The 24,143-nt window shown below is 35.1% G+C and overlaps 1 long non-coding RNA gene across 1 annotated transcript in view; it reads left to right on the forward strand.

The window, feature by feature from the left end:
• The first annotated feature begins 259 nt into the window (after positions 1-259).
• Positions 260-24,143, forward strand: part of LOC309628394 — a 48,311-nt gene continuing 24,427 nt past the window's right edge. Inside the window, exon 1 of the long non-coding RNA XR_014244472.1 lies at positions 260-18,831. This is a non-coding gene — a long non-coding RNA (uncharacterized lncRNA). The remainder of the gene's footprint in view (positions 18,832-24,143) is intronic.

Consider the following 24,143-nt stretch of genomic DNA (forward strand, 5'->3'; position numbering starts at 1 on the left):
TACCTTAAGATAGAAGAGGATTAGGTGTGGCAGCAAGGTCTCCCTCTCTACAAGGTGGACTGAAGACTTTACATACCATGGAGTATACTGAAGACCTTTGGGGATGTGAAGAATTCCCATGTGTATGGCTCTTTCCAATAGGCTCCCATGGGGTAGAAGTGGGGAAACAGATGCATGATTTTAGCCCATGGGGTTTGGGCAGGATTACTAGTGGGAAAGCGAGGTAAGCATGATCTTAAAGGTGAGGACTTTTAAGATTGTATTGGACTAATACAGTGTACTCTTATTGCTTCTATATCTGAGTATATCATAGGAACTGATGTTCTATATGCTTGTGCTTCTCCATCACATAAGTACCATACAGGATTCCCCTGATTGAGAATGTCTCACAATAGAAAACTACTAACAAGACAAACTCATCTGCCATTTGCCACCAGTTGGTGGATAAGAATTTAGTGTGGCTGCTTCTATCCTTGATATCTAAAGCTTTTACTCTTTAGTTGATTTTTCTCAGTCACCTTCTGAATTGTCTTGGCAAATCAGAGCCTCAGTGGTCCTGAGAATGATGTAATCACACCATTGCCAGCAGGAATGACAGATAAACACTTACATAATTCAAATGGCTGTTCACCAGTAAAGTTTCTAGGGACTACATGGACACATTCATAATGATTAACTCTGCTGGCAGTCAAAAAATATTGGTTATGTTTTTGGACAACCTCCTGAACAGCAAAAATAAGACCTACTACCTTACTGGAGTTTTGGAGTATTAGAGACAATGCTTGCCTCATTAATGCATTCTTCTTAGTCTTTATATTGGCTGATTCACAAAGAAGCATCCCTTCAGTGGGGCCCAAACTGAGAATGCTGTTTGGAACCTGTCCATCTTGTTGTGGTATGCGTTTTGTCATTGTGGTGCCCCAGCGTAAAGTGACCTTTTTGGACTACAAGTCTTTGATAGTCTTGCTCAATGAAGTCTCAAACAAATGGATGGCACTTAACACCCAAAGGCACTCCCTAGGGTTTTGGATTTATCGCCTCCCTAACATGGCTCTCAAGTATACTCCTTTTGAAAGCAGGTATTAGATTTTTACCAGGAGCTTGTTGATACTGAATGCCTGACCAAGGGGGCTTTGTGATTCTCTTGCCTGATATTCCCATGATGGAGTAAATCAACATGTACTCAATAACTAACAAGGTAGAAAGAACCGACAAGCTTACTTGTCCATTGGAAATGGCATATTCAAAATACAACCTGCCTAGCCCCAGTGACATCTTGGCATTACATGAAAAAAGTAGCAATCATCCTCTTCTTTGACCCCTGGAGCAAATCTGCAGTTTCATGAGGGCCCTCAGTTCACCGAGGCTCCCTGAATTCCTGGGCTAGATTTAGTGATGATTCACCTTAGTTGAAACCCAGTATTGTTACAGGACCTATAGAATCAGCTTTGTATAGCCAAAAGCAGTCGAGGTCACTCTGCTTAGTGGGCAGAACTCAAGGCCATTCTCATAGCTCTGGCTGGTCCTTTCAGGAACCTTGTTATATTTTACTGACTCTTAGGTTGTTGCCCATGGCCTGGGTGCTTCATTTGCCACATTGAAGACAGCAGACTGGCAGATTAAAGATACCCCTTTTTGGGACCATTAACTCTGGAAACAAATGTTGGCTGCTTATCAATCCATCTAGGTCACTTATGCAGATGTTCAGAGTAGGGGATCATTCTGTGATAAGTCAAACAGGAAGTAAGCTGCTGCTCAAGGCTACACCACTCAAACTGTCCTCATTACTGCCCGAGCCCATCATTTTGGGAGACATGTAACATATTCAGTATTATATCTGGCTATAATGTGAAGGACTCCATGTTTTTCTTTTGTCTCTGACTCAGGAGTCTTGTGTCTTCTACCAGCATCCATGGAACTCTAGCAACCTAACTTGTTCACTTGCAAATAGCATAAAATCTTAGACCTTTCACAGTTCTTGACACCTGTAGATAGGCATTTTAAAATCTGTGATTCAGCAGATTTAATAGTTTTCATATGTCATATTTGAATTGTGGAATGTATGTGTATGCATATGCATGTGCATATGCCTTCTTGTTTCAGTTAATAAAATCTATTTATAAAATTTCATTCTGAGTGTGCATAAAAATGGGAATTCTTGGACTATTAAGAAGAGCAGCTTTCAAGATATGCTTTGTATTTCTCTTTCTGGCTTACTTCAGTCTGTATGACAGACTCAGGTCCATCCACATCTCTACAAATGACCCAATTTCGTTCCTTTTTATGGCTGAGTAATATTCCATTGTATATATCTACCACATCTTCTTTATCCATTCATCTGTCGTTGGACATTTAGGTTGTTTCCATGTCCTGACTATTGTAAATAGTGCTGCAATGAACATTAACGCATATATGTGGTATCTACAAAAATGGTACAGATGAACCTAGTTCTAGGGCAGAAATAGAGATGTGGACATACAGAATGGACATGTGGGCACAGGAGGGGAAGGGGAGGGTGGGACAAATTGGGAGATTAGGTTTGACATAAATACAATACCATGTGTTAAATAGATAGCTAGTGGGAAACTGCTGTATAGCACAGGGAGCTCAGCTCGGTGCTCTGTGATAAACCTAGATGGGTGGGATAGGGGGAGTGGGAGGGAGGTCAAAGAGGAAGGCGATATAGGTATACATATGGCTGATTCACTTCACTGTACAGCAGAAATTAACCCAACATTATAAAATAATTATACTCCAATAAAAAAAAAAAGATATACTTTGTAGAGACAATGCTAACTGAAGTGTTAACTTAAATATTCCCCCAAGTAAACTCTTGCATGAATAGAAGCTAAATCTTTAAGATTACTATTATTTAAGAACAATAATATTTCAAACACTTAGTATTCATATCAGCAATAATTATAATAGGTCAAAAGTTCTATTATCATCATACAGCACCTTATTATTACTGTTTCTTACCCGTTAATAGGTTACTTATTTCTAGGATTTATCAATCTAGTAGTTTTAGTATGCACTAAATATTTTTTCAAAAAAATTTTTCTTTTCGAAATATGGTAAGTGAATTAGTGAAAGTAAAATATTGAATTCAAAGAATGAGAGGGTAAGATTTGAAAATCTATGATTTAGTTATTATTAATAACAAAGAGTTTTTCCCAAAATTGTATTTCTTTTTCCATGAGAAATAGAGTTATTAGATCTAATGCCATGCAAGCTAATGCATTACATTTCACCAGAACAAATGACAACTGTGGGCTGGTTTTCATTGCCATAAAAAACAGATGAAAATTTCAAAGTTAGCTCTTTTGGATTGTTTCCTACATATACAGTACCACTGAAAACTCACTCCTATCCTTGATGGTGGGAAGATAAACACTCCCTCAACATTTGGTGAAGCTTCTTGATCAGTAAATACAGTCTTGAATAAGGGAATAAATGTTTTATTGACATGAATACTGTTTTCTCCCTGGAAGAGGCGATGAATGAATCATCCTGCACTATCATTTGTTCTGAGATTCAACGTCAGACAGAGCATTTGATGGAAAAGTTTCACTAAACAGGGTTTTATGGGAAGATAATATCTTTTGACTTTTTTTAATGTTTGGGAACCATTTAATATTTTGGCCTATTTTGTCTCCCAGAAGTTGGTTACATGGTAAATTATTTTCACTCGTATAGTCATTCTTGCATTGCTAAGTGAAAAGTGTTTTGCCATTATTTGGTGCCTTGTTATTCAGTTTTAGCAACTACCCTGTGAGGTTGTGCAACATAATGAAATTCCTTTTTATTTTTTAATAAGAGGCAATAACGATGTACGAAAAGTCAATTTCATTTTTGTACGAGAGAGTAGCAAAGCAGAGTTCCATGCAGAGTTCTCTGAAGGATTTATTCCACTATTTCATTGTCTGTCTATACACAATATGCCAAGTAAAATATCAAAACTATCTTTCTTTTCATCTATTATTTTCTCATTTATTTATTAGACCCTGTTTTTACAAATTGGAGAGTCTAGAAGCCTTACTTTGCTGATACAGAGGTCACATTTTCAGGAAATGTTGCAAAATTACTAGTTATTGTACCAAGTTCATACAGTTATACCAAATCCATTACTTACTCCACCTACACTTAACTGAAATGGGCATGAAACCTTAAGTTATCACTTGTAGATGTGTCATTTTAATATGACTGACATGCTGTGTTTCTGAAAGAAGTAATGAAAAAAACTGAAAACACATGACCTTCAAAATGTTCGACCATTTGGATCCTGTCTCTATAATCCCTTCAAACTTGAACACAAGATGCATGAGCGTTGGGCTTTCTCTGTTTATTTAACTGACTATCCAAACAGCCTAGAATAGTGTATGGAGTGTAGTAAGTATACAAGTATACAAGCATCTATACTTCGAAGTTTACAAAGCATTAGTTAAAATTCTATTTGCCTTTTCCCATTATAGTTAATTCCTAGCCAAGGTAAAGTAAATGTTGATAAAGTTATCATTTCGAGAAGTAAGAATTCTGCTGGAAAAATTGCTACTCAAAATTTTTTGATGCTTTTTCTTATTTGGGAAGTGCTAGAAATTCTATGAAGAATATTACTGTGATGTTTACACAATAAGACCTTTAACCTTTGTTTTTTAAAGACTATAACCTTAATTAAATAAGCTTTATAAAGTTCTACAAATGGAGCTTCTCTTTCAGAAAGATTATAATCACTTATGATCTTCACAAAGAATCAGTAGAATAGTGATTATACTTCAAGTAAACAACTAAAATCCACAGAATCAGTTAAGACTTTCTTGATCCTAAAATAATTGATTCTTCTCCTGAATGCTCAAATAGCAGTAACTGCAACTTTCTTCTGGTGGTTATTCTTTTCTAAATCATTTTGGGATCAAAGAGCAACCCCCAAAAAAACCCTCCCTTTTCTTAAGTTCTGTATCAATTGAGAATTGATACAAAATAATGAAATGGGAGATTATCTTTACTCCTAAATAAAAGATAAATGTAACTTAGAAGTTGCATCTTTATCTTTGAGAGAGTGGGCTTCCTTATAATGAGGCTAACTACATTATTTAGTATTTCAACCAGGGAAGAAAAAAGGAGCAATGTTATTAATTACATTGAGCATAAATTAAGACCATCCTGACAAACCAAGACATATGTTTACACTGTTTGTAATGAACCACAGACTTCAACAAATGTACCCATCCTATAGCAGACTCTGCTGAATGATCCCAGACCTCTCTCCTGAAAGCAAACCCTTTTTGCTTCATGCTGGAAAGCAGAAAAGAGAATATATTCTCAGCAGGCAGATTTTCTCCCAAGAAGGAAAGAATTGAGGCAAACCTTGTCAGTTTATTCTCCCAAATTTATTGTGCCAAGCCTCTAATGTAGGAGGGGACCGACGGGGAGGGACAGTGAGAGGTCAGGGGTTTCACACCAGTGGTTATCTCTCCATATGGAAGACAACATCAGGAGGGAGTCACAAGTGTCCCTCCCCCACTCCTCAAAATCTTATACTATTTTCTAAGCACCAATCCTTCTACATTTGGGACAAATTCAGTACTTGTGTGTTTTAGCAGAAAAGCAAAGAATTAGACCAAGTTCTTAGCTCTTGTGTTTACAGAGACTAATCTTGAAAGAAACAATATAAAGTTTATTCTAAAAAAAATTGTTTTCAAGAATAGATAGCCAATTAGAGACTGTCTTCATTGCCATGGCCATGGAGAGGAAAGAAAAAAGAGACTGATGAAAACAAGATGGTTAGATGTTGATATGTGACCATAAGAAAAGTTTTTGCTTCCTGCCCTACAGAGCATGAGCCTGCCATGAGGGTAGAAGGGTAAAGCAAAAGAAGAAACCCAAGATAGGTTTATATGCATGAGGACAGGTAAGACAGTGCCTTTCTTCCTGAATGAGGGCTTAGTGAATCCTATGCCCAATAGTTAAATAGAGTAAAAGTATTGCATGTGGCATCAATGAAACAAGCCTAAGATACAGGATACGAAATAGTACAATTTTTTTTTTTTAAGCTGCAAGGGTAAGTCACAGAGACCCAAAGGACTTTTTGACCTTTTGTTTGGGAAAATGAAATGAGAACAACAATGGAGAGAGCAGATGGGGACACAGATTAATGTTCAATAGTCTTCCATTCCTCCCAAGCATGCCGATATAATACATAAATCCCTAGAAACAATAGCAGCCCTAAAGAGAAGGATATAAATCTTCAACTATTAAGATAATGATGCTGTCTCTTTGAAAAAAAAATAGAGCAGGGGGGAAATTGAGCCATTGAAAAACAGTTATATTCATATATATGTGTATATTTATTATGTTGACTGTTTACATTTATGGATCCTTGGCACATTTTGAATGATCTTCCCATATTTGGGTAATTTGGATAATTCACCCAAAGAAGAAGTAAAATGTATCTCTTGTAGTCTCTCTTGTACATTCACAGGCATGTGACCCAGGATTTATCAATCAGATGCCCCCTTAAGGGGCTTTAATTTGGAAATGAGCACTGTTAAGAAGTGGCAGCTGTGTGGAATAGATATTTTTTTATAGGGTAAAGGCAGAAGCATACAGCTTTTGAATGGTAATACTGTAAGTAATTCTTATGTTCAATTCTAGTTTTATTAGTTTGCTAAAGCTTCCATAACAAAGACCACAAATTAAGTGGTTTAAAGAACAAAAATCATGGTCTCACAATTTTAGAGGCTAGCAGTCTGAGATCAAGGGGTTGAAAGTATTGGGTTTTCCTGAGAGCTGTGAGGGAGGCCATTCTATGTCCCTCTCCCAGGTTCTGGAGTTTGCTGGCAATCTTTGACTTATAGATGCACTATCCAATCTCTGCCTCTGCCACAGATGTCTCGGTGTTAATAGGTGAGTTCCCTTCACCTGTGGTCCATGTGCTTTCCAAGCTCATGTTTTTGTGCTGGTTTTTGGTTTGAGTAAGTCTGCCTGTGAGCCCTTTAAGAGCTGGTTTTCCATTCCCTGCAGTTCTATGGTTTTCCCAGACATATTCCCTGTTGGTTTTCAAAGCCAGGTGTTTTGGAGGCTTGTTTCTCCTGTTCAGGATCTAAGGGTTGGGGTGCCTGATGTGGAGCTCGAATCCCTTGCTTTTCAGGGAGAAGTTTCATACTTTTGTGATCCTTCCCAATTATAGGTCACCACAGCTTGGGTGTGATTTTTTTCCTTGTTAAGACCATATCTCTGCCTCTCATCCATCTCAGTGCCGTTCTTTTACCCTGTGTTGGGGAGGTTCCGGTCATTCAGTTTTCAGGACTCTTTCAGAGGGAATTATTCCATATGTAGATGTAGATTTGTTATGTCCATGGGAGGAGGTGAGTTCAGGATCCCCCTATGCTGCCATCTCAAACCCCTTCTCTATGTTTAAATGTGAAACTATACACTAACAAAATAAAGCAGAGAAACATGGTGGCCACAAAAAATTCTCACATTTTTTGAACATGTGTGTTTAATAATAAATAAGCAAGTAAGGAAGGCAATTACAGCTAAAGGCAGTAAATAAAACATAAGGATAAATCATTTCTGAGCTGGGCACCATACAAAAAGTCCAAAAGTGTTGTTTCCTTACTAAAATTGCACATAAGTGACAGATATTGGTAATCTGAAATAAAACATGCTTTTACTTTTATCTTTTTCATGGTTATATGAATTATCTGGGCTCTGCAAATGAACTGAGAATTTGAAACATCTTTAAGATTTGAAACATCCATCTCCTGAAGGTTCCGTGAGGGGGCACAAGCTTTGAAACAAGAAAAAAACATTGTCTTGGTTGAGTATGGATAAAGTTAACACATTAGGAGGATGGAAGAAATACATCTTCCATCACCAGATGCCACATGACTAGTACTAAAGCAGGACCTATATTTTATTCTAAAATATAAAATCAACTAACCACTCTGTTGCAGAACATGTTTTAGACTTAGATTAAAAACAAACAACAACAAAAACCAAAAACAAACAAATTACCACTGTGTTAAAAAATGGCAGTTGAATACCTTAAGGTAGAGCAGAACTTCTTAAATTTCAGCATATACCAGAATCACTGGAGCCCTTATTTAAAAAAAAAATAGATTGTTGGGCCAATACTCTGAGTTTCTAATTAATCCTGTGGCAGGGCCAAGGATTTTCCAAATCCTCTTTTTTTCCTTTTTCTACCAACTCTCTGCCCCCTCTCATACCAGTCCTGGAGGCAGTAGATGGAATATGAGGGGGAGCTATTTGCCCCTCTTTTGTCCTCTGCTCACCAAATATCAATCTAATGGCAAAATTGACTCTATGAAAAATGTCAGTACCTGCTTTGTTAATTGTTATTTTTATTACATCCTTTAATATTATTGCATGGTTGCAACTGCCTTTTTAAAATTAATTTTGAGGTTGTAGAAAGATTTTATTTTATTTTATTTTTAAATTTATTTTATTTATTTATTTGGCTGTGTTGGGTCTTCGCTTCTGTGCGAGGGCTTTCTCTAGTTGCAGCGAGCGGGGGCCACTCTTCATCGCGGTGCGTGGGCCTCTCACTGTCGTGGCCTCTCTTGTTGCGGAGCACAGGCTCCAGATGCGCAGGCTCAGTAGTTGTGGCTCACGGGCCTAGTTGCTCCGCGGCATGTGGGATCCTCCCAGACCAGGGCTCGAACCCGTGTTCCCTGCAGGCAGATTCTCAACCACTGCGCCACCAGGGAAGCCCCAGATTTTATTTTTTTTAATGGCAGATGCTCTCTTTCTCAAACTGGGGGTAGAAAGTCTTGGCTTGTAGCTGAAGCATTTGGGCAAAGTTCTTTACAGCATTTAAAAAAAAAATTACATTTACTTGGGAAAATAGCGTCATGTGAGAGGACCGTAGCAATCATAACACCTTGGGTGCCAGAAAACACTCACTCTGGGTGGCTTGGATGACTCCAAATTAAGAGCATTATTTTTTTTTTTTTTTGGTGGTAGAAAGTCCCCGCAGTGCATTAATGTCTACGGAAAGCTAATAGCAGCGCTGTCTCTAAAGCTACTGGTTTGTAGTTTATGAGTCTGCAAGGCAGAAGAATAACAGACACATATCACTGACAGTTAACAAAGCTATCTTTCATGATTTTCTTTTTTTTTTGCCCTTTTACCAAAAGTCTCATTTTGTAGAAAAACCCTCTACAAATGATGACTTAAATTATTTCCAAAGAAGCATTTCTTCCTCAAATTATCTAAAGTCTTAAAAATGCCACAATGTTATTTTAGCAATTCCTCAGGGCTTCCCCCCTCTTTTATATGTATATACAACATGAAAAATGATGTTTAAAATGTTTTTCTCTTTTTGCATCTGATATGCGTGGCCTTATATCACAAGTAATTCTGTAATCTTGCTAGTATTCTTTATGGAGAATAGGCACATTTGATTATATGCAATCTTTTGCAAGAATCTATATAGTAACATTAGTATCTAGCATATATTGCGAATCTGCCTGTGAAAAATAAGATGTTTAGTCATTTGTCTAGTTTATTTTCACTCGGAATTGTCATGTATGAAGAGAGGGGCTATCAGAGGTGGTCATAATTGTTGAGGCTCCAAAGTTTTACCAGAGTGAAATACCACAGTTTTACTAAGTCTTTTTTTTTCTTTTTGATGGGTGTATTTTATGCTTGGTACCACAGTTAGTCCCTAAAGGCACTCTCTTTCCTCAGATGTCTTGGTTTAATATGGACAAACATTCCAAAGTAATTTTTTTAAGAAGGGGAAAATTAAGACAATAAAATATGGAATCTAGACACAGGTAAGTTTACATAGAGTCTCTTCTCTGAAGGTAGCCGGAATCTTAACCACAGATTGACTTGTCTGGCCAACTTTCAAGGACTTAAAGACTTTCCCTTAATTCCGTCCGGTATTGTTTCCGACCAGTAAGGCCAGCTTCAGGTTGGTACCCTGAATGGGTAGGTAAAGTCCCCAACCAGTTGCACAGCACTCTTCTGCCCTATCTCCTGTGTTGTGTCGTACTTCAGTTCAGACCAGTCTTGATCTCTGCTTCATAAAGGAAAGACACCATCCCCCATCTGGTCCAAAGTAACTCCTCTCTCTTCAGACTGACCTGCAATAACTTCCTAGAATTTATTGTTCTTGTTTGCTTACTCTGTCCTAGAGTGATTATTCTCAATTCCAAGTAATATTTCTCTACCCTCTTTTCCTTACCTAATTAAGCAGAAGACAATTCAAATGTCATCAGGAACCTAAAATGTAATGTGAATATGTGAAATGGTGCTGGGGACGGGGCATGATAATTGTTTTATCTCAGTGGCTTTTTTAAAAAATTCACCACTTGGTGAAATCAAAGGCCACCAAAAAATAATGTTTTCTAATTATCAGCTTGACACCAGTTACGGGCAGGAGGAGGAGGCAATGGGGATAAAGAGATGCAACACTTTAAAAAAGTATGTAGATAGAGAGGTAAATGCATGGGTATATATATATATATATATATATATATATATATATACACATATATGTATAGAGCACGTGGAACAAATAATTGTTCATTTAATCAATATATATGTGTGTGTATACATATATATATACATCACCACCTTATAAATATATGGATATAGAAATTTTTCTAAATGAATATATATACTGTTTGCTTTTAGAATTCTAAAGGCAGGAGTATTTCAGAAATAATATAGATAAAGGTAGAAAAAAATGATGTTTGTTAAAAAATATATCTTTTTATAGGCACTAAACTATTAGAGCAGTGCTCCTAACGGTATCTTATTTATGTGACATCATGATTCTCTCAGAATTTTACAATAGACTCTACAGTATTGAAGTGTGTGCTGACCAAGTTTGAGGCAGAAAAATAGAAGCATAGGTCTGTATATAAGTTTAGGTTATTCTGGGTCCGCCAATTAGCCAGAAATAGTTTCACTTAGAACAATGTGTGGTTTACATCAATATTTTAAATTATCTTGATACAGTGTAGTTCTGTGTTAAAACATAATGTTCTAATAAATTTCTCAGCACTCGTGGGTTGCTTTACAATCCTGACAATTGTATATAAGGTCATTTAGCATGGCACATTTTACATCCTGACAGAGGGGAGCCCTGAGTCCCATGACTGTAAGCATTAGTGCTAAACATTTCAGAGGAAGATATATGTTATCTGCTTTAGTTGACCAACCTAAGGTGAAACCACTAGCATCAACCCAGCTTGGTTTGTATGCTTTAGTGAAATGCTTTCGATAACTTGGTCAGCTATGAATCTGCTCCTCTATACAGAAATGCATGGTTTGTTATAACTCTTAGACTGGAGAAGCAATTCCTGTGGCTTCTTAGAAAGATGATCTTTCTGACTTTAAATTTAGAATAGCTGAACATCTCTGACTGCTGTGCAGTACTGGGGAGGGAGGCTGCTAAAGATACAAAGACTGCAGCTGTGCTTATTTTGGAAGACCCACAGTGCAGAGTCAGTTGTTGTGCTTAGATTATAATGCATGGCTGAGATATCCAAGTGTACAAGGGATGATGGACCAGAATAGGCTAACAGAAAAGCAGATGGGCCTCTGTAAAATGAAATCATCGAAGCGAATATCAATTAAAATTAAAGTTTGTACCTATGCTTAAACAAGAAGTTATATTTCTGGGATGGAAATCCTAATTGTGTCTTCTCAACTGATTTGAAGGCAAAATATGTTCTCCTTATTTTCTCTTTAGCTTTTCCATTTATTTGTGGTAAACAAAATGGAAGAAAATAAGTGGAAAGCAGATAATGATTTTTGACTACATGTAAATAAAACTTCTTTGATCTTAGGAAAAAACATTGTTTCACACAAAATGATTTTTTAAATGATGCCCATATTTTTAAATCTAGAGATTAAATGAGCAATTATTTGTTCCATGTGCTATATCAGTGAAAGCCTTACACTTTGACATCCTTATCACCTTGTGTTAAATTTAAATGAACAATCACATAGTTCTAGTACCTTGGTTCATGTGAATCATGAATTTTTATATTATTTCTAAAGGAAGTGTTCAAAAAATACATTTTTTTCAAAGAATAGTTTTTTTAGGCTGCTCCATTCCCTATCAGCAATCTATAATATTTACCACTAGGTCAATATCCTGGACTTATTATTCTCTTAAATATATCCCTGTGCGGATATGAACAAATGGAGACAATTTATATATTGTTCCTTAATATATCCTTTCTCTAATGCTTCAGTAAACCCTAAATGCTACAGAAAATATTGATATTATTTAAGAATAAATGGTTTATTATGAAGTTCCCTCCCTCCAATAAACAAAACAAAAAAACAAACAAACAAAAGAACAAAACAAAAAGATTTGAGAAAGAAAGAAAATCTTGGGAAACTAAGAACATAATGTGGCTTCCAATTATATTTTAGGCAAGATAGGAAATATCAACCAAGAACTGTAGTTTTAAGACCTTTATAAAAGTATAAAATATTTTCATATTACTTATTTTTGATGATCCAGACTGTTTTAGCCTAATGATTAATGATACATTGCTTAAGATGAAACTGCTTAGGGGGATAGTTTCCAGGAAAGTATCCACTAACAGTTATTTTTTTCTGTGAAAGAAAACTGCAGTTGACCAAAAGGTAGAGTAGGTAGTAATATTTAGAAAGAAAAAAAAAAAAGAAAGAAAGAGAGGGAGATATATGTATTTAATGTCACTATACAGATAGATCCCTGCAAAAGATTGCAAATGATCAAGCATGCCTATTCTCCATAAAGAATACTGCCAAGATTACAGAATTACTTGTGATTTAAGGCCTTGCACATTAGATGCAAGAAGGGAAAAAATAGTCCCTTCTTGCATCTGGGAGGGAGGGCTATCTGTGTATCATTTCTTTTACTTCAGAAAAGTAAAGCTCAAGATTACTTGTGCTTGAAAATTGTTTTAAGATAGATAGAAGAAAGATCCTATATTCTACATTTCAATAGAAGCTAAAATATGTTTTGCTGAACACTGCTCTTTTGATTTAAAACAAAACAAAACAAAACAAAAACTTTTAAAGGAAAATAGAAATTGTCTGTTTCTGGTTATTTTGCACTTAAACCATTAAAATGTTGTTTTCTTAGTTTCCATTAATTTTGCAAAATCATTTTTAACAATTTCAATAATCACTTTAGTTGCATTTCTCTTAAATGCAGGCCTGTTTTCCAAGTACAAATAAATTTGAACAAAAGATTTGATTTCTGTTAGAAATTTCTCCAGATGTGAATTTTGAAATACGGCTCATGTTATTATTCTGGTTTGCAGTAAAACATGGATTAAGGCATGAAAAGAAAAAGAAAATGCTTGGTAAATAAATAAGTAGATAATTAAACTTTGTTTACCATTCCATCCACAGATTTTTATGTTTGCCAGAATATAACATTGGCTTAAGAGATGGGGTGTCAGTTAACTTGAAGCCAAACAATTCAATATTTAGGAAAATAAGAACTGAATTTTGTTGAAAAACAAGTTACTTTCAGATTTCACTTAATTCATATGGCCACCATTTTGTATTTGTGCATGTTCTAGCTTAGCATTAGTAATGATGCTAAGCTGAATGGCATTATTGTAGCCCTATGCCTGTCCCTTGAACAATTTTCAGCCACAGGTAATCAATATGACCAAATATGTTAGTCAAATAATTCAAATTCAAATAAATAAAATAGTTCAAATTCAAAAACACTTTTCATCATTTTATCATGTCATCCTGACTTCATATCATCAGAGAGACACAATGTATAAACCAACATTTTGTGTTATCACATTTGAAAATACAGCTAATTTTAAAAGACATTTGTTGGCAAAATATAAATATATAAATATATATATAATCATTTTATTTCTCTTTCTTTTTTTTCTTTCTATCATATATTGGGTAAACAAAATTAAATATCATTTGGGTATTGTTGCAACCAGACACACTTCTGTTCCTGCAATATAGGATTTCATATTATCGCATTGATATAATTTCACCAGTCAGACCAGCAAGCAATTTAAAGACTTCTACCATTCTTTGAGAAGACAAGGGAGACTAGGCACTCACATATTCACAGTGAGCATAAAATTTGGTAACTGTCTTCTGGGGAGTAATTTGCCAGTGTACATTAAATTTTAATTGTGCACAGAAAGCTGTTTTACAGAAATTACATCATAGTACAGATGTTCACGGAAGCATTACACCAAGAATGGACACCACTTACCTTCCCATCAATAAGGGAATAGTTAAACTATGATAGATCCATTAAAGTGAATACAGAGCAGCCATGAAAAAGAGGAGATATATATTGAATGCTATGAAAAGATGCACATGGTATGTTCAATAAAATGAAGACTAATATTAGAAGTCTTAGAAGATTATTCTATTTCCTATAAAGAATAACAGCTAAATATATTTATGCATATCAGTAAAAAAAAGATGTCTGGAAGAATAGCAGCAAACTTAGGTGGAGGGATGGAAAGTGGACATTGAGAGGGTTTGACTCCTTGCCTTTTATGTTTATGTCTATATCTTAGGAGTAAACTTAGTTTACTTTACAGATTTTTCTGCTCTTTTCTGCTAAAAGCCAATCCTGAAAACAGCACTTATTCCCCTTGGTCAGCATTTTTCTTTTTTCCTGAAAACTACTCTTCATCCAAAATAAATATTTCTACTGTACCACAAAACAAATTATTCAGCTTTAAAATTGCACAGCCTTTGCCATATAGTAAATTCCACTAAGCCATGGCAAAACTCCATCTCCAATTCAGAAAACGTTTATGTTTGACCAGGGGGAATGATGATAAATTGTTTATATTACTCTTTGTCTTCTGGGGAAATGTTTTCATTAAGTCTGAATGCTATCTAATGATTAAGACAGGAAAGTTTGAGAAAAGCTACTACTGTTATTCAATCACTAAATACAGATCACATTAAGATAGAGCAAGGGGGTGGGGGAAATGGCCATGCTATCTGCTTTTGGACTCTCCTTGCTACCCAATCTCCTGCTGCTCAAGGTAGGAGTAAAACATCTTTCTCACTAACGAGTGACTTTCTTTCTCTTGCAGGAGAATATTATACTCTACTGTTGAATGTTTTCTTAGTGTTATGACTCTGTGTGTGTGTGTGTGTGTGTGTGTGTGTGAATTCACAGAAAACTACAAGGTTTCAATGGATGTCTGAGAAATACGTGCTTTTTGCCATCTCTAATGTTGCCCCATCTCAAATTAATTAAATTAATGGCTGCATATAAATCTGTTAGCTCCATTACTTTTATGGCTTCATCATTTTTAAGTATTTTAACAATTTAAAATATTAAGAAATTATAAAATAGACACGTAATTCCGTATTCTGCGTTTTGAGTTAATGTTACTCATTTTCTGTGTTTCTACATAAATATGGTTGAATGATATTAAACGAGAAAATCTGATATTATATATTTAATCAAAATCAACCCTTCAACATTTGGTATACTTCAGTTTTGGGTAGTTTTTATGATGTCATGATGAATATACTTATATATCTGGATTTCCCCTATTTTAATGAGTTGCTTTGGAGATATTCCTGTAAATAAAATTAATTTATTGAACAATATGACTTAAGATGCATGGCAAACTGCCTTCAAATTTAGCATTGTATATTTAGCAGAATATTCATAATATGGTCAACTAGGCTTTATTAAATTCCATAATAATTTAGAATATTTATATAAATAGGAAAACAAATGTTCATATTGAGTAATGAGTCTTAATTAGTTTGAATTTGTTTTATCGTTAAGTAAGGCATATGTATTTTTTTCATAATAGCTTTGAGGTCCTATCTACCTGGGTAATGAAAAATTCAGTTTAGTTTTATTTTGAGGACATTCTCCTTCCCTACCTTTCCGTAGTTGTATACAATGCAGTAATTTGTAGTAAATATCACTGGTCTTTACTTCGTTACGGTCTCCACTGCCAATGTCCATTATCTAAGCCAATTTGATCCACTCAAATTTGTTAAATTTAGCGACCTATACTTCTACCTAAGCTTTTAAGGCCATTACATTCAGGGTTATGCCTCTCTAATATATGTATACCGTCCCCAGCAGAGCCCAGCCATCTTCAGGATTACTGAATTTTGTTACATTACTGTATCAGAGATCCTCAAGACCACCTTCAAATTCAATGATTCACTGGAAGGACTCACAGGACCCAGAAAACCATTATACTTACAGTTACAACTTATTATAGAAAAAGGATACAGTTTGAAATCAGCAAAGGTAAAGGCACATAGGGCAGGTAAGGCACTATACTTCCATGTGCTCTCTTCTGGTAGAATCTTAAAGATAGTGCTTAACCTGCCAGCAATGATGTGTGACATGTACGAAGTACTACCAACCAGGGAAGCTCACCTGAGTCTTGGTGTGCAGAGTTTTTACTGGAAGTTGGTCACTGATCCATGGTTGAACACCTGCATGGCTGACATTAGTCACTTAGTTTCCAGACCCTACAGAGACCTAACTGATACCTTGTAGCCCAAGGCTTCAAGAAAACAAAAATACTCTTATCCCGTACAGCTGCGCCCAACCCCTTGAAAGGCCCTGAAATTTAAAAAGCCAGAGCTTTTCTTTGAAAAATGTAATCCTCTTTACTCTCTGTAATGCAGGGAATTTCAGACCTTCAAAAACAAATAATTACAATGACTTCCTTGTCCTCTTTCAGGGGATCAAAGAAAAAATATTCCTCTCATTCTTCCCAGATACACGTAGAAGAAAAAAAAAAAAATGACTTCTTTAATCAGCTGTTTTTCCACAGATGTAATATATTCCCAGAGACATCATGGTTGTTTCAAGATACTAAGTTATGAAGTTGATTTGTTACATAGCAATAGTGATCAGAACAGTTAGATTCACACATGTAATTAATAAATTAAATGTGAATCATTTTATGACTGATGTTTTTCCATTTAGATAGTCAGATTCCGCTACATAAACTAAAATATAGGTAGTTTAGAAAATTTTAGAAATAATAAACAACATTGAAACTATATGTACTTAATGCAGATATAATTATGAATTTTCTACTGATCAATTCTTTGGGGCTTCCTTTTTTTGTTTTTGTTTTTAAATTAAATATGTCATAAAGAAGTCATTATTAATTTTTAAAACAAAGTATATGCAAATATATGGGCACATATGTTCCTATGTTAAACCCCATGTTCCTCAGCCACAGAGTTACCATTTATTTGTTTGTTTTGTTCTTTCACAGAGTTACCTTTGAAAAGCCACGATTTGGGTTTTTTGTGGGTTTTTTTGCATATTCTTTATGAGGTGACCTATGCATATACAAGCATCTACCTCTATCTATATTTTTTAAGCAAATTTTAGTAAACTGCACACTATGGTATAACATATTTTTTCCTAAAATATACATATTGGAAATTATACAGCTATTTTTCTGTGTCGTGGTTTGTATTTTTATTTTATGTATGTCATTTTAACCTTGTGTTTTTAATGTTCTGTAGTTAACTGTGTTTTCTTTAATGAAATCTAGAATTGTTGATCATACTCTCAAAGATCTTTCTAACTCTACTATAGAAATATCACAAATAAGAGAAATATTAACATTTTTACATTTGGATTTTTTCCTTCTTATTTATTCCCACTCTTTAAAGAATCATTTCCAAAATATTTCCCAGAGGTCTACTAAATTATCACAATCATTTATTTTAAAATATAGAATTTCCACTACTTTAAATTAAATTTTTATTTTATTTTAAATTATCATATATGCTTATACCGATTTATGAAATTTATAGCTAAATTATACTGATATAGCTATGTATGTACCATCACAACAACTGTTTTAATTATTACATTTTGTCATATATTTTAATATCTGGTAGAGCTACTTCATGACTTTATTTTGATTTTTAGAATTTTCTAGGATAAACTGGGTTGTTTATTTTTCCAAATAAAATAGAACATAAGAAACATAACTTACTAAACTTTTAAATGAATATAGTGCCACAGAAGCACAGGCCTAGATTAAAAAGGCTTTTACAGTTCAAGTCTTAAAACGAACTTCAGGCCTCCAAAGATACACTAACAAAAGTGGCCATGAAAACTGTGCAGACACAAAGGAATGTACACTACATAAAACTCATTTCAGATGTGTCCCTAAGAATAACGTTTAAGAAAATAATCTCCCAGAATACAGACACAAGGACCATGGAAAACCTTGAAAAAGCACATTCTTCCCAGAGGACTGAATTTCATCTTGGGAGACAGAGATAATGCCCCTCTCCATGGCAAAGAACAGATCTGTTTTCTCCTCCAGGATTATAATTATGTCATTTTATTGTAATGATATAAGAATGTCTCCCACTAGCGCAAAGGTTAGCAGAATTGATATCGTAACATTGGGAGTTTTATAAACTCAGAATTCCTGGGCTGGGATGAAGACCCATTGGGTGAACAGCATCAGCCTGTTCCACAATTATGGGACTCGGGGTGTCAATTGTAACTGATGCAAACATGCAGCTCATGTTACCTGCTGTGCCACCAGTGATACAGTTCTTTGTCCCTGACACAGGATTTTTGTGATTTTTTTCATCATCAATGACACTATAGTAGAATAACTTGTTAGCTTACAACCAGGGTAAAATCCAAAACACTGGAGAATTTTTTGATAATAATATATCTTTTCAATATTAGGTCACCTGAACAAGGGAAGCCATATTGAATCAGATACAAAGAACCACACATCACGTGATGAACCTGGACTTCATGCTCAATGCAATTACTGGACGAGAACTTGTGTTGTTACTCTTGGTAAAAAGGTTATGTTCTATTTGTATAGTGTTATGAGTTGAAGTGTGTCCCCCCTCAAATTCATATGTTGAAGTCCTAACTCCCAGTATCTTATAATGTCACCTTATTTGACAATAAGACTATTTCAGATGTAGTTAAGTTGAGATGAGGTCATCAGGGTAGGTGCTGATCCAATAACTATATCTTTATAAAAACAGGAAATTTGAACACAAAGATATTCATACAGGGAGAATGCTGTGTGAAGCTGAAGGAAAGTATTGGGGTGAGGCTTCCAGACTGTGAGACAATATATTTCTGTTGCTTAAGTCACCCAGTCTGTGGTAGTACTTTGTTATAGCAGCTCTAGCAAACTAATGTAGGAAAAGGGTGAAATGGATGTATGGAAATCCGGAGAGCAGGGACTTAATTGGCTGCCCAACATATGTCCTTTTATTTCTAGGATGACATTTAAACTGCATTCCCATTCTACCTTATATTCTGGTGGGGACAGGCATCTGATTTCTGGATATTACAATGCAGATGAGAAGTATAAAAACACCATTTAGAAGCCTGGGTCATAAAAGCCTTTGACTCATTATCCTTCATGACTTTTCATCTTTCAGTAGTAATCGCTGAAGCCATGTTTTGAAAACAAAAGAACCAAAAAAAATTTTTTTAAGTGCATCTTTCAATTCACTTTTGAAGTCTATGAGTGAGAACTGTGTTAAGTCACTGAGATTTTGGATTTTATCTGTTAAAGTAGCTAATATTATCTAGACAAATACACAATGACAACTTCCTTACCAGTAACCCGATCACATTATACAGATTAATAATTCAGGAATATTTTGGAAAGTTTGTGTTGGGATGATTGGAGAGTGAAGATATACTGAACCTTTGTTCTATGTTATTAGGTAGCATTAACTGTCCAATTTGATAAAATGTAATGAGCATAATAGAGAACCACATCGTTTTGTAAGTTGATTATCCAGATTTCCCTGAGGGGGATGGGTATTAAGTGTGAGCTATGAAAATGCCAACTCTGAATACTTTATAATCCAATATTTTCTGACATTAAACTTAAATTGGTTTCCTGTAGTATTTTTTTTTTAAAGAAATGTATGTTTTGTAGCTATGAGTGAATACTTTAGAGTTAAAAGATAAGCACTAAGAGCCTCTTCTAGAATGGAGGCATGAGGAGATCTGCACACTGGCTCCCTGGCATAACCTGGTAAAATTTTTATGAAAGAAAACATTTAAAGTCTATGGATATTGTCTTAAAGGCATACACCAAATGAAGAAATGTTTATTCAAGAAAATCTACATTTTGGTAAGACTAGCAAGAGTCGGTGGCACTTGATCCATAACCGGCGCCCTCTCCCGCAATTCCACAGATTAGTATGATAACATCTCTACTCTTGGTAGATGTGGTGAAGAAGATGGGACTTCCTCCTCCTTCAGTAATCAGTCAAGTGCTTCAGTATCTTCCTGGGAGAGGCAATCAACCAGCATTTATCATTCTCCCAAGCTCCATGTTGCAGAGCCTAAATTTCAGACTAGTGCAGCAGAGAGGCTGGGTCTTCCTTCCTCTCCCTAGCTTTCCTTCTTCCATACGGTGATGGTTCCACTGCAAGAGAGGAAGACTGAGAATACTAGCACCCTATCCTTGCTGCAGGCTGCTTAAAGGGCAGAAGTTCTGTGCAGGGAAAGGCAAGCTGAGAAGACCAAAGGCAACTGGTTCACATGCTGCCTTGCTCATCAAACAGGAATGTCTTTCTGAGAGAAGTGGACGACTCTCTCTGCTCCCACCTTAGGGTCAGGGGCTCAGAGGTTTTGCCCAAAGGGTAAAGATATGTCATAATAACACAGAGCTCCAAAGCCCTCCCCTCCAAAAATGACTGTATTTAGAACAGAATGTGGGGAACTAAAGGCTAAGGTAATCTGAAAAACAGTGAAGATTTTGGTGGGAAGCAATTTAGAGGAGGCCGGTCATAAGAACCTTAAACTAAGCTGTAGATCAGCTACTCCATCAGAGAGAACCAGGGAAAGAAACAGATAAGGAAGCCTTACTGGAGTCAGAACAAACCTTGAAGACTGACCTCCAAAATTATTTCTTCAGGACCTCAGACTTAGTTGGATTAGACTGAGGAGCAATTCACACCCCACAGCATAGTCAAAACCAATAGTGCAATCAGCTGACAGTTACTGGAGCCTAACTGCTGTGTGTGATACCAAAAGAGACAGATAGCCTAACAGAGAGAAGGGGAAAGTCAAAGAAAGCCCTGTCAAAACCACTGACATACCAGGGTGTCTGTGCACACACCCAAGGCTGCCTGCACCCTCTGAGTAGTGACATCAGAGGCCTCACACTATAGGGAAATATACTTTGTTAAAATAGTCCAGCCAAGTCTCTAAACAAATAAGCAGGCAAGCAAACAAATAAGACGATAATAGCAAGCCCTGGAGAGGGAAGATCAATATCCAGAGTTGCTACTGTATATTATCAAAAATCAAAAATTTTTTCAACAAAAATTTATAAAACGTGAAAAAAAAAACCCCTGAAAGTTGTGACCCATACATAGAGACAAAGCAGGCGACAGAAATTGCCTGGGAGAGGGCTTAGATGTTAGACTTAACAGACAAACACATAAAATAACTATTATAAATATGTTCAAAGAAACAAAGAAAACACTTAAATAAAGGAAGTTATAGTGACAATATCTCATCAAATAAAGAATATAAATAAAGAGACAGAAATAATGAAGAAAGACTCATATAGAAATTCTGGAATTTAAAAGTACAACTGAAATAAAATTTTCTCTAGAGAGGCAAAATAGTATATTTAAAACAACAAAAACCAATTGCCAGTGAACTTGAATTTAGATTCACAGAGATTATGCAATCTGAAGAGTAAAGGGAAAAAATTAAGAAACATAAACAAATCTTCAGATAAATATAGGATACCAATATACAACATAATAGGAGTAGCAGAGAAAGAGCAGAAAGAGAAAAGGAAAGAAAAAATATTTGGAGAAATAATAGCTGAAAACTTGCCAAATCTGATGAAATATACAAATGGTCATTAAACATCAGGAAATTCAAATCAAAATTGTAATGTGTTACTACTTCACACTCACGAAGATGACCATAATCAAAAATATAAATAAGTGTTGGCATAGATGTGGAGAATTTGGAAACCTCACACATTGCTATTAGGAATTTAGACTCAGGTGTGGTCACTTTGAAAATAGTCTGGCAGTTCCTCACAAGTTTAAACTTGGAGTTATCATATGACCCAGAAATTCCATTCTTAGGCATATAATTAGGAAAATTGAAAACATACAGCCACACAAAAACTTACAAACAGATGTTCATAGCAACATTATTTATAATAGCCCCAAAGTGGAAATGACCCAAATGTCCATCAACTAATAAATAGAAAAATTAAAAGCTGTATATCCATACAATGTAATGATTTTTTTCATAATAAAAAAGAGCAAAGTATTGACACATGCTACAACATGAATGGACCTCAGAAAGATGATGTTGGGTTAAAGAATCCAGTCATAAAGGGCTACATATTTTATGGTTTCATTATTAAAAATGAACACAATAGGCAAATATAGAGACAGAAAGTAGATTAGTGTTGGCTAGGACTGAGAGTGTTGGGGAAGGAAAAGAGTGACTGTTAATGGCTACAAGGCTTGTTTTGGGTTAATGACAACATTCTAAAATTGATTGTATTAATGGTTGCACAACTTTGAGACTATCCCGAAGACTATTGAATTTTATACTTTAAATGTGTGAATTGTATGGTATGAGTCTAATCTCAGTAAAGATGTTATATTTTTAAAAAGGATAAGCATACCTCTCCAGAGGTTTACACTCTATTTAGAAAATAAAATGTTTATAGGATCAATCAAAATTTGATAAGAGCCGTGAAACATTAATGAACAAACTAACACTATTTTACTAACTCGATTGTGGGGGTGTTTCATTTGGGAAAACCAGATAAGAATTCATATGAACGGTGGAATTTGGGCTTCAGAATGATATCCATAGATATTGAATGTACACTGTGAGAAAATAGTGAAAAATGGAAAAGATATAGCATCTTCTGGAATGGAGTAGAATGTACAGCAGAGGATTAGCTTTGAAAAATGCAACTTCTGACATGAAAAGGAAATCAAATCATGGCAGGCCTTGGATGTCATGCTAGCAAATTTGTTCAATACTTCAGCTTGAGAAAGTTTTTCAAAGGTTTAAATAAGGTAGTAAAAAATTACTGTATCAGTTGATTGCAGTTTCTTGGTAATAAAAATTTCTCAGTTTCCAATAACAATTGTTAAGGGACTTCTGTCTTTAGAGGTACACAATTTCTAAAGGTTGACTTGGTTGTCAGGCTTATTTTTATTCTCAACACATACTGCTTTGAAACAGTTGAGTTGGTCATCTTTCATGGTCAACGAGTTGGTCATCTTTCATGGTCAATGAGAAGAAGTTTTAGAGGGTAGTCTAAATGACACATAAAAAGACTGACCGATAATATATCACTAACATATTTATTTGCATTCTCCGTCAGTCTCAAGGGATTTTAATTACCTAGATTGAATGAAATAAATTAAATGATATTATTGGAAGTTTGGAGATTTTGATTAGTTCCTAGATTTTTACTTAATATCAGTTTCATGCTTTCAGAAAACTAAAAAGTCTACACATTCAAATCAAGAAGCTTATATTTTTTCTTTTTTGGAAACTGAGGAAATGTCACCCTAATGTAATATTATCCTGCCATATCAGCAAGAAAACTCAACTCTAGCAAAATGTGTAATATGAATTTCTCTGATTCAATGTCACACACTCTCCAAAGTTGTCTTATAATTTCAATATTTAGCTTCAAGATAGAAATATTACATTTTAATAGTGGTGTTGTTATTATTTATTATAATTATATTATTTCATTGTTTAAATATTTTTATGGCTGCGTGGGTGTTTTAAATACAAATAGCCATATTATTTTAGACAATTATTTTAGACAATCATTTTAGAGATATGATCTATCACACCCAGCCTTTTGTAGATGAAACTGAGTCCAAGAAAGACTGTGAGGGGCTAATGGGTTTATCACAATTTAGTGCCAAAGCTGGGATACAATTCAAACATCTTAATTTCAAGATCAGTGACTTTCCTTATATACCATCCAATAGATTAGCTAACAATTGTTTGGATAATCATGTAGGAAACCTAATAAAATTATGTGACATGGTAATAAATGATTTCTACTTCTGGCCTGTCAAGGATTTGGACTGTATAGACTATATCAAGCCCCAGAGCCATTTAT

Source organism: Balaenoptera borealis, assembly GCF_965194805.1.
Source record: "Balaenoptera borealis genome assembly, chromosome: 4".
Lineage (NCBI taxonomy): Eukaryota > Metazoa > Chordata > Mammalia > Artiodactyla > Balaenopteridae > Balaenoptera > Balaenoptera borealis.